This window comes from Canis aureus, chromosome 38 (genome assembly GCF_053574225.1).
Source record: "Canis aureus isolate CA01 chromosome 38, VMU_Caureus_v.1.0, whole genome shotgun sequence".
Taxonomy (NCBI): domain Eukaryota; kingdom Metazoa; phylum Chordata; class Mammalia; order Carnivora; family Canidae; genus Canis; species Canis aureus.
Window position 1 is genome coordinate 14,434,061 of NC_135648.1, and position 16,183 is coordinate 14,450,243.

Below are 16,183 nucleotides of genomic sequence, written 5' to 3' on the forward strand. Positions count from 1 at the left end.
AAATTTTAGAATGCATAACGATTTCACAAATGTATATGGATAAAGTTATTTTTACATTTCTTTTGTGTTTTATAACTTAGCAGTTATTTGATTTTTATTTATGGTTGGTGCATTGTTTAGAACACATTTTTACTGCTTTAATAAATACTCCTGCTTTTAAAAAAAACAGCTACTTAAAAATAATTATTTCTCTATCATATAAAATTTTAAATTAAAGCAAAGCAAATGTGTTATTGGGACTCCATAGTTTTGGGATATGGGCACTAATCATCAATAATTCTGCCCTCCTCAACATGGGTCTTCACACAAGTCCAGCCACTTTCTACATTGTGCTGAAGAGAAGAAAAGGGAAAGTAGGAAGCACAAGTCTTCCAGTGGTTTAGAAAGAAGGCTGGTGAATGCAATTTTAAGTGGCATCCCTATGTGCAAGGCTTAAATCTGTGAGTTTCTTTTGGAAAGTAAGTCTGAAGAATTGATTAGAAACTACTGGCTTTCTCAATCACATTTGAACGATTCTTTTACTTGAGAAGTCTCCGTTCTATATTTTTTCTTTCTTCCTTATTTTAAAATTCCAGTTTAAATAATATTGGCTGCATGTTCATGGAATTGGATATGTTGTTTAACCAACATTTCAGTTAATTATACTTAATGTAGATCTACCTCAAAAAATGTATTACCCAGGATTCCCCAGAGAAATAGAACCAGTAAGATAATATAGGATGAATAGATAGATAGATGATAGATAGATAGATAGATGATAGATAAGATTTATTGTGAAAGATTAGCTCACAATTATGGAGGCTGAAAAATCTCAGGATCTGCACTCTGCAAACTGGAGGCCTAGTCAAAACCCCAAAGCCTGAGAACCAGGGGAACCCATGGTATGTGTCCCAGCCTGAGTCATAAAATCTAAGACCTGAGGGCCAAAGGTATTAGTCTAAGTCCTAAGACCCAAGAACAAGGACCACTGATGTCAGAGGGCAGGAGAAAAGATGAATGTTCTGGCTGAAAAAACAGAGGAAAAATTTACTTTTCCTCTACTTTTTTGCCCCTATTCAGGCTCTCAAGAGATTAGATAATGTCCACTGCAGGTCAGCAGTCTTTACTCTCTATTTCTAAGGAAAGGAGAGGTTTTTCTTATTTATTTTTTCTTCCCATTTCTTGGCAGGTCACTTAACTATAGCACTGATTAAAAAATTAATGTATATACTTAGTTTTGAACTTTGTTCAATTTTACTCTGCATGAACAGTGTACAGTATGACCAATCCAAATCCCATTGGTCTGGGTTAGCACAAGTTCTGTTATTTCCTTTACTCTAATATGTCATAAATCCTTACGTCCATTAGAATATTTGTGAATATTCACTAACCACCATTGGGCCCAGATTTGTTCTTAGGAAGCTAAAGGACACCATGCCCACTGCCAGTCCTGGCAGCCACAGAGGATGGACATGTCTTGATACTGAAGCTACTATCATCATGGCCAAAAAAGGCAAAAATATTGTTGGTATTTTGTTATAACAGTTTGTTTAGGCCATTTTTATTTTATTACTACTTCTAATACTTTGTTAATTATCACTCATCTGTAGTTTCATGATAAAAGGACACCATTGTTCTCCATATTCTTTTTTTCCCAAGTATAGATATGTTTGTTTTAAATACATAATGAGCATAATTTACCTATACAATCCCATTTTGGAATACATCCTAGCCTCCCTTTTACTTTGTTTCTTTCTGACCATGGGCAGCTCTTCTCTTTCTTCCAACAGCTTCAAGCTGTCAAACATTGTTCCAGGAATAAAAAAATCCAGATCCCAAAGAGAGAAAAGATTTTTTTTTTCCAAATCCTGGATAATGTTTTGCTACCATAAGGAAACTCACAAAGAGAAGTCTGATTCCAAAACTCCAATAAGGAAGAAACAGTAAAAAAAAAAAAAAAAAAAAAAAAAAAAAAAGGAAGAAACAGTAACCTCACAGTTATTTTCATTTTCAAATCTATGTTTTTAATTCTCTTCTTTATTATCTTTCCTATTTTCTTCACTCCAGTGAGAGATTTCCATTGAAATGAAAGTCTCATTGCTGATCCATAAAACCATTAAAAGGAAGAATATAAATTATGTATGTTTTTACTTCTTTGTTATTTTGTTTTGTTTCATTTTAACCTAGCTTATTGCCACCCTCAAAGACCTAGATTGTGTTACTAAACAAAAGGAAAAGGTACAGGCCATGTAAGCATGGAATTCAGTGTGGAGTAATCCACTCTCCTAATAAAGGGACAAGGAAAAATCTTTAAAGAACTATGTCCTATTCATGTATTTGTTTTGCTACTTTCGAGGGTATGATGAAAAATTAAACTAACTCGATGACTCTTCTCTGTGAAGGGAAACACCATTTTCAGTTTCCCATCTACATCCAAGCCATGATGGAACAGTGGTAATTCTTACCCTTTCATCAATTAATATCCATATTCATCTTAGGGGAGAACACATGAATTATAGGAAGGTTTTGCTCTGTGGAAACATTAGAAATCTAGAGGAAGGTGGGCAAAATATGAATCTGTCACCTTGTTTTTGTTCCACGGACAAAATAAATGAGTCCATTTACCCTTGTTAGAAATCCAGTAATAGCAACGGTCAGTTTGATCAGTTAAGGTGCTGGTGCCAAGAAACGTATCTTAGAATCTTATCTCCCTTAACTCCACTAATTATTTCAGAGGCTAATCAGAAAAGAAAATTATCTCTTTTGCACATGAAGTTTTTTAACACCTATCATGAGAAAGTAAACTAATTTTAAATATTCTGTACATGTGAACATGAGTTAACTATTGGTTATTGAAACAAGGATCATCAGCCCTTTTAAGATTTTGTTGTAAGACCTGATTGGAGGTACTTCTTTTTTAAAAAAAATATATATTTATTTATTTACTTAAGAGAGTGAGTGAGCGAGCATAAGCACGAGGAGGAGCAGAGGGAGAGTGAGAAGCAGACACCCCGCTGAGCAGGCAATCCATGGGGCTAGATTATAGGACTGTGGGATCATCACCTGAACCAAAGGCAGACACTTAATCAACGGAGCCACCCAGGCACCTAAGGGGTACTTCTTTTTCATTTAAATGAAAAATACACAAGAAATTTTCCATCAGGTAATTGAAATGTGCACCATGAAGGAAATTGCTTATATAGAGAAGAAAGTTGTGTACACAAATCATAACGATTATGTTCTCATAATAATGTGTAAAGGGGGGGGGGGAAAGCCAGAAAATATAGATTTGATTATAGTAGCTGCAAAAAAAGAAGTTAAACCTATCAGGAAATTTTGCATCCTTTGAAAAGTAAGTGAATACCTTGATTCAGATTTTTAAGATAATTAATGTAAAAATCTAAGTAGCGTGTTGATGTACCAGACAAGGTATGTCCTTTGAAGAGTATGTTGAAAGTCTTTCAATAGTTCTACAGTTTTTCAGAAATTGTGTTTTAATGAAAAGAATAAGAATAGAAATGTGTTTTATAGGGGCTATAATATTGTAATGTGAGCTTCTACCTTAAAATTATGATAGCTTGCATTGGCTCTGAGACAGTGTCTCAGATCAGATCTAATCACTTAGCAAAAGCACATTTTAATGTAAAAGGTTATGAGTATGACATACAAAGTAGAGGTCTGTGGGGAACTATATCCTGTAGGAATATGAAATGACCATATTACAATTATTATTTCTGTAAAGTTATGTGAAGAACATATGCATATCCTAAATGTAGTACTTTCTTGGTTTGGAAATAGCATTTAATATGGCCAAAGGACTTTCAATTTAGCAAGTATCAGGGCATGTATAAAGTCAGAATTAAGGCAATTCACCTTCATCAATATATATTTGATTTTTTTCATTCTTCACAATGGATTTGGAATTATCTCACCAAGTCATTTTGTTTTCCTGTTCATGGGTCTTTTAAAGGATTAAAGCCTCATTATTTTATTAATAGTCATTAAGCTCAGCTGCTTCATGTTCACAGTTGACCTATGTTGTGTACAACAGGCAATATTAACTTCTGTAGGTTAGCAACTATTCTAATAGCTGCATTACACATAAAATTCTTGTTTGAGATTTTTTTTCAGGATATTATTGGGTTTAGATTATTAAGTTTTTACCACTCATGTTCTAAATACAACTTCCTACTTCTTCCAGTTTCCTACTAAATTTTTCCCACTTAATCTTCTTAATGAAAACTATCAGAACTCCCAGACCATTAACTTATTTCCTTTTTTCCTATGAAACTTTATAATAACAAAGTAATCCTTTTTTCTTAAAAAAAATATGCATTTATTTGAGACAGAGAGACAGAGATCACAAGAGAGAAAGAGCAAGGATGAGTGGATGGAAGGGCAGAGGGAGAGGGCAACAAGCAGATTCCCCACTGAGCAGGGAGACATGGGGCTTAATTCCAGGACCCCTGGATCATGACCTGAGCTGATGGTAGATACTCAACTGACTGAGCCACTCCAGCACCCCAATAACAAAGTAATCCTAATTTCTTACAACAAGGTAATCCTGATTCCTTCATGCCAAACTTTGTATCATTGCTCATTCATTTCACTTCTATATAAACATTCATTGACATGTGTGTGTATATATGTATACAGACATATATATGCATGTAAGCAAATACTAAATATACATAAACAAGGGTGCCTGGATCGTTCAATTGGCTAAACATCTGATTCTTAATTTTGGCTCAGTTCATGATCCCAACATTCTGAAATTGAGCTCCCAGTCAGACTCCACACTGGACATGGAGTCTGCTCAGGATTTTCTCTCTCTTCTCCTCCCTACTCTATCTCCCTTGCTAAGAAAAATAAATAAGTAAATAAATATACATAAACATATGTATGCTTAAGTATATATGTCATATATACATACTCATTGTTGCTATTATTTTAAGCCAACTGTTATCTATTAGATCAATTAAAAATAAGAAAACTAAGTTTTTATTTTACCTTCACTTAAGTTTTCTTTGATATTCCTCCTTTATGAAGATTAAAGTTTCTGACCTATATTTTCTTCTCTCCATGGAACTTCTTTAAACATTTATTGCAAGAGAGGTCTACTGGCAACAGATTCCTCCAATTTTTGTTTAAGTCTATATATCTTTTACTTTTGGATAATTTTGCAGGATATAGAATTCTAAGGTTATGTTTTTTTTTTCTCAACACTTGATTTTTATTTTTTTGAAATTTTATTTATTATTTGTGTGAGAGAGTACAAGCAGGACAGAGGGAGAGGGAAAAACAGACTTCTCTTTGAGCAGGGATCCCAACACAGGCTCAATCCCAGGACCCTGAGATCATGACCTGGGCTGATGGCAGATACTTAAATGACTAAACCATCCAAGCACCCCTCTCTCAACACTTTAAATATTTCACCACACTCTGGTCTTGCTTCATTAATTTTGAGGAGAAATTAACTATAATTCTTATTTTTGTTCCCCTTTATATAAGGAGTTTTTTTTTTCCTTTAGCTTCTTTCAAGATTTTTTCTTTCTTTTATTTCCTATAGTTTTAACATGATATGCCTAGTTATAGTGTATTTCCCCCTATTTACCCTAGTGTCTTTTTCATCTATATCCAGTGTAGATTCCTTGAGTCACTTTTTAAAATAACCCTTCATCAAACCACCAAACTAATTTGTCCTTTATCCTTTCCTTACATTTCTTTAGCAAATCATCAAACATAGATAATCTGTTACCCACTGGTTAGCATTAACTGTTAGGAATAATCACACAACAAAATATTAATTTCACAGAAAATCTCAACACACCTACACCAACTTAAACTTCAACATTGCAATCTTACTTTGTTTTTCTCATCAACTCTCATTCTACAAAAACCATTTGAGTCTCCTCCAACTAGCTTCCTAGATTTGGCTCTCATTTATAAGTCTTAACATTTTTTCCTTAGGGGGAAAAAAAACATGCAATTATATAATACATCCTCAACTCTCTGCTACCATATGTATACCAAGCATCATTGTTTTCTCTTGTAAAAGTAGGTGCATATTGATAGCAGTTCTCTTCTAAAGGTCTACCTTCCAGGGGTGCCTACTTAACTCACTAGGAGGAGCATGCAACTCTTGATCTTGAGGTCATGAATTTGACCCCACCCTGGAAATAGAAGCTACTTAAAAAATAAAAATAAATAAATAAAATAAATAGAAAATAAATAAAAGTGTACCTTCTACAACTTATCTTTCTGTTTTCTCAAGAAAATTATACATTTGCTTGTCCTTCCATTTTCCTATACCTCCTATGTTCTCTCCTGATTCTTTATTTGAAGACTAAAACTAGGATTTATCTATTAGATCTATGGGTTTCCTTATCTTGTAAGAATATAATATCTGCAAATAATAAGTTCTATTTCATTTCTTTATTTAAATGATTAATTTAATTAATTCCCTTGTCATATTACATTGACCAGGAAACTTTGTACTGTGCTGGAACATTATGGTCATGGTAGTGACAGTGACAACTCTCCTCTGGTCATTCTCACAGTAAGCTCTAATTATGTTATATTTTATTAGTGGTATAGTAGTAACCTAGCCTAATGAGCACATCACCTTTCCATCTTGCCCTTTTGGGAAAACTCATATATGGTTAAGGCTATTTGTCTCAAAAAATTTTGGCAAACTCTGCTGAAGGCCATCAGTGCCTGGGGTTTAATGATACACAATGGTTTTGATTCAAAATATATTTATTTCTATAAAATTTCATTTATTTATTTATTTATTTGGGGAGAAGTGGGGAAGAGCAGAGGGAGAGGGAGAGTAAGAATCTTAAGCAGGCTCCATGCTCAGCCTGGAGCCTGACACGAGGCTTGCTTTCCCAACCCTGATATCATGACCTGAGCTGAAATATAGAGTCAGACACTTAAGTGACTGAGCCTCCCAGGTGCCCCTCAAATGTGTTTTTAAATTCTGTTCTAATTTTACATTTGGTCATTTTCTGAAAATATGTCCATTTTGTTTCATGCCTTGTAATTTATTGATCTATTTTTTAAATAATAGTTTCTTTAAACTATTCTGTCAGCTTTTTTCTGTATCATTCTAAATTTTAGTTTATTTGTATCTTCTTTATTTTTTACAATATAATTATGTACCATATTCACTTAAAGTCAGGTTTTTTAATATCCACTATTTTCATTTTCCTAATTTTGCACTTCTGTTTTAAAGCTATTATTTGTGCTCCTTTGCTCTTTTCTAGGTTTTGATTTTCTTTAAAAGATTTATATATTTATTCATGAGAGACAGAGAGAGAGAGGGAGGCAGAGACATAGGCAGGGGGAGAAACAAGATCCTTGCAGGGAGCCTGATGTGGGACTTAATCCAGGATCTTAGGATCACACCCTGAGCCAAAGGCAGATGCTCATAGGTTGTGATTTTCATCAAACAGTTTCATTTTTCATATTTACTGGTTGTAGTAAGCAGAATAATGATCCCCCAAAGATGTCCACATCCTCGTCTAATCCCCAGTATTCCTAGTGAAATGTTGCTTTACAAAATGGTAGGGAACCTACAGACATAGTTGAAGTGAAAGACTTTGAGATGGAGAGATTATTCTGAATTACTCAGGTGGCTACAATAATCACGTGAATCCTTCAAAGTGGAAGAGAGTCAGAAGAGTGGGATAGTGGGGGTGACTTGAGGAGTTGATGTGCTATTGACTCTGAAGGTGGAAAAAGGGAGCTAAATCCAAAGCATGTAGTTGATGCCTAGACACTAGAAAGGGCAAGGAAATAGATTCTCCCTTAAAGCCTCCATGAGGGAACATAGTCTTGCACAATGTGCCTGTGCCAGATGCTGATTTTTGGACCTAATAAATATTTATAATTATCCTCTGTTATTGGTTTCCAAATTACTGTGATGACAGAATGACATGATCAGAAATCCTAGTCTGAGATTCTTTAACATTGATTGAGTTTTAGTTTATAATTAATTTATAATCACTTTTATGAATGTCATATAATACATTGAAAATAATTATTTTTGTTTATTTCATCTATTTCATCTGGTTTTCCATTTTTTCCCTGTGTATTACAGTTACAATCATAAGTTGCTTTTCAAGTTGTAAAAAGAGGAGTAGTTGGTTAATGGACCTTCTAGAAGAGCTAAAAATGTAAAGCTATGGGAGGTTAAGAGACATCCTCAAGGCAAAGTAAAGATATTACCATCACGAAATAGTGATATTTAAAATAACATTATCCTTCCCTTGTGATCAGTTTGCCCTTATGCTGTGCAGCTCAATACATTAGAACACTCATTGATTATAAGTAAGAGTCCATATCTCATTCCCTACACTCAGTCTCCATTCACTTAAGAGTTCATCAAAGATATGCCACATGGATGAGTCCTGGGCAGGCTACATATCTTCTCCCTGATGGCAGAGACAGTAAAGAGCACCCAGGACAATATGGACAATATGAAGGATATGTCTGAAAAATCCTCTCTTACCTGTAAGAACCAACAACTTTCTGAATAATAATGGACCATTATTCAGAGCGGTTGTTACTGAAGATTTATGGAGAGAATGGGAAAGAGAAAAATGACATTTAGAATTTAGCATTACAGAAAACTGCAATTAGTTATTTGTTGGGATAGTATTACCACTCCATTCCTAATGTTTCCTTCTGTCGAGAGGAAATTTCATTATAAAGGACTAACTATTCTGCTGGCACATTTGAGCACCATGACTTTGGGATGTTTTCATCATAGCTCCTTCCTCCTTCTCTCTGGGAATCATGCTGCTTGCAGTGAATACACATTTTACTACTTAGCTCCTTCTTCCAAGGGGTAAGTTCCATTTTCTGAAGTGATCCGCTAGTCTAGACACTTTGACACTGAATATTCATTCTGAGATTTTAGCTATGAGAAAACCATTAGCTATGTTTTCCAGTTCAGATATATAGATTTTAAAATTGGCATTACTGTTGCACACATGATTTTTGTTGTGTTTTGGTTTAGTTTTGTATTACCTACCCATGTTTCAGGGTTGAGATGCAAAACAAGAATGGTTTATATTGGACCTCCATAACATTCATTGTTTTTTTTCAAATCTTACTATAAAAGGAAGAAAAATTGGGGTGCCTGGGTGGCTCAGTTGGTTAGGCATCAGACTCTTGATTTTGGCTCAAGTCATGATCACAGGGTTGTGAGATTGACACCAGTGTCAGGCTCTGTGAACGTGTGGAGTCTGCTTGAGATTCTTTCTCTCCCCCCCAAAAAATTAATTAATTAATTTAAAAAAGCAAAAAATTAAGAGAATGCATCAACCTCCTTAAAGATAAGAATCAAGCCTTCTGTAAGCTACCTACTTGAATAATGATGAGGCTATATGGAATAAATTAAATTCTTTTAATTAAGAATATTAACACCCAAACTGTTGATTATCATTTATAAAAAGCCTAGCCTTTTAATCAGATCTTGGTTTAACTTGTAATCATCTTTAAATATCATTACTTATTTTTCTAGGTTTTTGATAATTCAAATATGTTGTAATTACTTTCCCAGATAAAGGTATTTCCTTGATATCTTTCTGCTCTCTTGAAACTACGAGCTGGAAATTAAACAAAGAAAGAAAGAAATGTAGCAGTGGTAAAAATGCGGTACAAATATATCAGCATGTCAGCTTTATATCTGGCTGGTATCATGATGACAACAGATCTGTTAAGGCAAATGCTTCCCTGACAAGCTATTTAATTAGAATTACAATCATCTTCCCAGAAATGATCCTTAAAATAAATTGTCTACTGTAAATGGATGAAAATAAATAGTTTGTCTTCAAATCTTCTGAAAGAAAAGAGCCAAAGACAAAGAGTCTTTGAAATACCATAACTTTCAGTGTGGAAATGTGGAAGGAGCAGTTAATACTGGATAACAGTAACAGTTGCTGTGATCAGAAGTGTCGTTTCCTTTTTTTTTTTTTTTCTATTCCAATTTCCTTTTTTTTTTTAGATCTACATGGATGACTAAGTAATGGTTTTTGTCACACACTATCATTAAGCAGCTTCTCTGTTTACAGTGCCTCTACCTCAGTGAAAATCAAGGAAACAAGATTTTTTAAAATTTATTTAAATGTAATGTAGCATAATGTAAGACCATGTGGAAAATACTTGGTGGCTTAAATTCTGCTACTTACATTTGGTTATCAGGATCACTTTGGAAAACCCTTTAATCTCTTTTGAGGTCAATTCCTGGTCTCTAAAAGATAGACAACCCTTTTTATTCCATAAGATATTTGTAAGTATCATACAACATAACACTACTTAAAATAATTTCTTGAAATCTTCAGAATAGAAATAAAAATATATATTTATGAACAGTGTATAGCACTGTCTTTTGTTTTTATGGAAACAAATTAATTTGGCTTGTCAAGAGCCTTAAAAATTTCAGGTTTAAAGAGTTATAATACTACTAAATAAATTAAAATATTTGTGGAATAAAGAATCATGGAATCTCAGGTTAAAGTCTTGTTAATAATATAATGGCCAAAAGAAAACTAACATTTATTACTTAAGTATTTATATATTCATATTAATACATTTTTAAGAATCATAGAATTTTACATAGATGAGGACTCTTATTTATACATCACTTACATATTCCTCTAAGAGAATATTTAGATATAATGCACATCATAAAATAATTACAAAGAACAAATTAAAAATTATGAGTGAAAAATAAATAGATATTATACTTCTTTCACACATGTCAGTGGATGAATTATCAATGCACACTTCACTGCAGAGAAGACTAAAGGATCTATGTATTTTCAATGTACTTCTTTGGCCTTAATGATAAAATTTTAAATGTTGTGATGTACTAAATATGAATGTGTGGGATCCCTGGGTGGTGCAGCAGTTTGGCGCCTGCCTTTGGCCCAGGGCGCGATCCTGGAGACCCGAGATCGAATCCCACATCGGGCTCCCGGTGCATGGAGCCTGCTTCTCCCTCTGCCTGTGTCTCTGCCTCTCTCTCTCTCTGTGACTATCATAAATAAAATAAAAATTAAAATAAATAAATAAATAAGAATGTGTATTTAGTTAATTCACTTAATTACTATTATTCAAACATTTGAAAAGTATAGCTATATTTTAAATATCCATGGGTTATTTAAATAACATAAATTAACAGTTCAGATTTTAAGTATCTGGTAGAGTTTTAAGTGTTACATTCACTACATTCTGATAACTTTACTATATAGTAAATGAACATCATAAATATAATTTATGATTATGAACAGCTATACGCCAATAAATTAGGCAATCTAGAAGAAATGGACGCATTCCTGGAAAGCCACAAACTACCAAAACTGGAACAGGAAGAAATAGAAAACCTGAACAGGCCAATAACCAGGGAGGAAATTGAAGCAGTCATCAAAAACCTCCCAAGACACTAAAGTCCAGGGCCAGATGGCTTCCCCGGGGAATTCTATCAAACGTTTAAAGAAGAAACCATACCTATTCTCCTAAAGCTGTTTGGAAAGATAGAAAGAGATGGAGTACTTCCAAATTTGTTCTATGAGGCCAGCATCACCTTAATTCCAAAACCAGACAAAGACCCCACCAAAAAGGAGAATTACAGACCAATATCCCTGATGAACATGGATGCAAAAATTCTCAACAAGATACTAGCCAGTAGGATCCAACAGTACATTAAGAAAAGTATTCACCATGACCAAGTAGGATTTATCCCCGGGACACAAGGCTGGTTCAACACTCGTAAAACAATCAATGGGATTCATCATATCAGCAAGAGAAAAAACAAGAACCATATGATCCTCTCATTAGATGCAGAGAAAGCATTTGACAAAATACAGCATCCATTCCTGATCAAAACTCTTCAGAGTGTAGGGATAGAGGGAACATTCCTCAACATCTTAAAAGTCATCTACGAAAAGCCCACAGCAAATATCATTCTCAATGGGGAAGCACTGGGAGCCTTTCCCCTAAGATCAGGAACAAGACAGGGATGTCCACTCTCACCACTGCTATTCAACCTAGTACTGGAAGTCCTCGCCTCAGCAATCAGACAACAAAAAGACATTAAAGGCATTCAAATTGGCAAAGAAGAAGTCAAACTCTCCCTCTTCGCCGATGACATGATACTCTACATAGAAAACCCAAAAGTCTCCACCCCAAGATTGCTAGAACTCATACAGCAATTCGGTAGCATGGCAGGATACAAAATCAATGCCCAGAAATCAGTGGCATTTCTATACACTAACAATGAGACTGAAGAAAGAGAAATCAAGGAGTCAATCCCATTTACAATTGCACCCAAAAGCATAAGATACCTAGGAATAAACCTAACCAAAGATGTAAAGGATCTATATCCTCAAAACTATAGAACACTTCTGAAAGAAATTGAGGAAACACAAAGAGATGAAAAAATGTTCCATGCTCATGGATTGGCAGAATTAATATTGTGAAAATGTCAATGTTACCCAGGGCAATTTACACGTTTAATGCAATCCCTATCAACATACCATGGACTTTCTTCAGAGAGTTAGAACAAATTATTTTAAGATTTGTGTGGAATCAGCAAAGACCCCGAATGGCCAGGGGAATTTAAAAAAAAGAAAACCATATCTGGGGGCATCACAATGCCAGATTTCAGGTTGTACTACAAAGCTGTGGTCGTCAAGACAGTGTGGTACTGGCACAAAAACAGACACATAGATCAGTGGAACAGAATAGAGAACCCAGAAGTGGACCCTCAACTTTATGGTCAACTAATATTCGATAAAGAAGGAAAGACTATCCACTGGAAGAAAGACAGTCTCTTCAATAAATGGTGCTGGGAAAATTGGACATCCACATGCAGAAGAATGAAACTAGACCACTCTCTTTCACCATACACAAAGATAAACTCAAAATGGATGAAAGATTTAAATGTGAGACAAGATTCCATCAAAATCCTAGAGAAGAACACAGGCAACACCCTTTTTGAACTTAGCCACAGTAACTTCTTGCAAGATACATCCACGAAGGCAAAAGAAACAAAAACAAAAATGAACTATTGGGACTTCATCAAGATAAGAAGCTTTTGCACAGCAAAGGATACAGTCAACAAAACTAAAAGACAACCTACAGAATGGGAGGAGATATTTGCAAATGACATATCAGATAAAGGGCTAGTTTCCAAGATCTATAAAGAACTTATTAAACTCAACACCAAAGAAACAAACAATCCAATCATGAAATGGGCAAAAGACATGAAGAGAAATCTCACAGAGGAAGACATAGACATGGCCAACATGCATATGAGAAAATGCTCTGCATCACTTGCCATCAGGGAAATACAAAACAAAACCACAATGAGATACCACCTCACACCAGTGAGAATGGGGAAAGTTAACAAGGCAGGAAACAACAAATGTTGGAGAGGATGCGGTGAAAAGGGAACCCTCTTGCACTGTTGGTGGGAATGTGAACTGGTGCAGCCACTCTGGAAAACTGTGTGGAGGTTCCTCAAAGAGTTAAAAATAGACCTGCCCTACAACCCAGCAATTGCACTGCTGGGGATTTACCTCAAAGATACAGATGCAATGAAACGCCAGGACACCTGCACCCCGATGTTTCTAGCAGCAATGTCCACAATAGCCAAACTGTGGAAGGAGCCTCGGTGTCCATCGAAAGATGAATGGATAAAGAAGATGTGGTCTATGTATACAATGGAATATTCCTCAGCCATTAGAAATGACAAATACCCACCATTTGCCTCAATGTGGATGGAACTGGAGTGTATTATGCTGAGTGAAATGAGTCAATCGGAGAAGGACAAACATTACAAGTTCATTCATTTGGGGAATATGAATAATAGTGAAAGGGAATATAAGGGAAGGGAGAAGAAATGTGTGGGAAATATCAGAAAGGGAGACAGAACATAAAGACTCCTAACTCTGGGAAATGAACTAGGGGTGGTGGAAGGGGAGGAGGGCGGGGGTGGGGATGAAAGGGTGACAGGTACTGAGGGGGGCACTTGACGGGATGAGCACTGGGTGTTATTCTGCATGTTGGAAAATTGAACACCAATAAAAATGAATTTATTATAAAATATATATATAATTTATGTTTTCATATATTTGAGTTATGTATAAAATTTCATGTGAAAAATATGTGTTGTTTTTTTTTTTTTTTTTTTTTGCTCAGGGAAATCTTAAGAGCTTTATATGTTACAGATTTATTTATGCCATACATGAGGAGCAGAAAAATATCATAAAGAGTTTTATACATAATCATAATATTAAATTAATAAGATTATGTAACTCCTCCTTTTTTATTACACTTTAAAAAATTCTAAATTCAATTATTTAACCTATAGTGTACTATTAGTTTCAGAGGTAGAGTTCAGTGATTCATTAGTCTTGTGTAATACCCAGTGCTCATACATCATGTGCCCTTCTTAATGCCCATAGCCCAATTACTCTGTCCCCGTATACTGCTCCCCTCCAGCAACCTTCAATTTGTTTCCTATGATTAAGAGTCTTTTATGGTTTGTCTCTCTCTCTGATTTTGTCTTGTTTTATTTTTCCCTCCCTTCTCCTATGATCCTGATTTATTTCTTAAATTAGATATAAGAGTGAATCATTTGATAATTGTTTTTCTCTGATTGAGTCTTTCACTTAGCATAGTGTCCTCAAGTTGCATCCACATCATTACAAATGGCAAGATTTTGATATTTTTTTATTTTGATATTTTTTGATAATTTTTTGATAGCGGAATTGTATTCCATTATACAATTACATTTGGTAATGGGATACCACTTGTATGTTCCATTTTATATATATATAATATACCACATCTCCTTTATCCATTCATCTATCAGTGGACATCTGGGCTCTTTCCATATTTTCACTGTTGTAGACATTAGTGCTACAAACATTGGGGTGAAGGTGCCCCTTCCAATCAATATATTTGTATCTTTGGGGTAAATATCTAGTAGTGCAATTGCTTGGTCATAGGCTAGTTCTATTTTCTATTTTCAACTTTGTGAGGAAACTCCATACTTTTCCAGAGTGGATGCACCAGCTTGCATTCCCACCAACAGTGTTCTAGGTTTCCCCTTTCTCTGCATCCTTGCCAACATCTGTCAATTCCTGACTTGTTAATATTAGCCATTCTGACTGGTGTGAGATGGTATTCTCACTGTGGTTTTGATTTGTATTTCTCTGATGCTGGGGGGTTTTGAGCCATTTTTCAAGTGTCTATTGGCTATTTGTACGTCGTCTTTGCAGAAATGTCTGTTCATGTCTCCTGCCCATTTCTTGATTGGATTAATTGTTCTTTGGGTGTTGAGTTTAATAAGTTCCTTATAGATTTCGGATACTAGCCCTTTATCTGATAAGACATTTGTAAATATCTTCTCCCTATCTGTAAGTTGTCTTTTGGTTTTATTGACTGTTTCCTTTGCTCTGCAAAATATTTTTATCTTGATGAAGTCCCAATCGTTCATTGTTGCATTTGGCTTCTCTTTAGAGTATACAAATCTTTCACCTTTTATGTATGTAATTCTTCTATGATAAATATAATCCCAAAATTCTTAAAAAGATATTTTTAGAAGAGTAGGCTAATGAAATATTATTTATAGGGGCTCCTGGGTGGTTCAGTGAGTTAAGCATCTGCCTTCTGCTCAGGTCATAATCCCAGGGTCCTGGCCCACATCAGGCTCTCTGCTAAAAGCCTGCTTCTCCCTCTCCCTCTGCCTGCCACTTTGCCTACTTTTGCTCTCTTTGTCAAATAAATAAATAAATAAATAAATAAATAAATAAATAAATAAAAAGTTTTTCAAAAGGAAATATTATCTCTAAAACTTCTAGAAACTTCAAAAAAAAAACCCATGCTATAATTTTTAAGGCTATATTATGGACGTTTTGTTCTATTTCTCTTGCTTAGGTTATGTATGGTAATACATAATTTATTTTTTTCCCTTTTATAGGACAGTGAGAGAATCTCTATACCCCCCTGCTGAGTGTGGAGCCTCAGCTAGGGCTTGAACTCAAAATACTGAGATCAAGACCTAAGCCGAAACCAAGAATCAATGCTCAACCTATTTAACCACTCAGAGCCCCTCAATTATGAGTATATATATATTTATTTATTTAGTATTTGCACCATTTTATTTTATTTATTTTATTATTTT

The 16,183-nt window shown here is 34.7% G+C and overlaps 1 long non-coding RNA gene across 12 annotated transcripts in view; it reads left to right on the plus strand.

The window, feature by feature from the left end:
• The window catches only part of LOC144307445 (uncharacterized), a 478,537-nt gene that overhangs the window by 395,847 nt on the left and 66,507 nt on the right, over nt 1-16,183 (plus strand). Inside the window, exon 5 of one of the 12 annotated variants that reach the window (XR_013374324.1) lies at nt 6,466-6,538. The exons of the other annotated variants lie outside the window; for them this stretch is intronic. This is a non-coding gene — a long non-coding RNA (uncharacterized LOC144307445). The remainder of the gene's footprint in view (nt 1-6,465; nt 6,539-16,183) is intronic. 12 annotated transcript variants of the gene reach the window in all.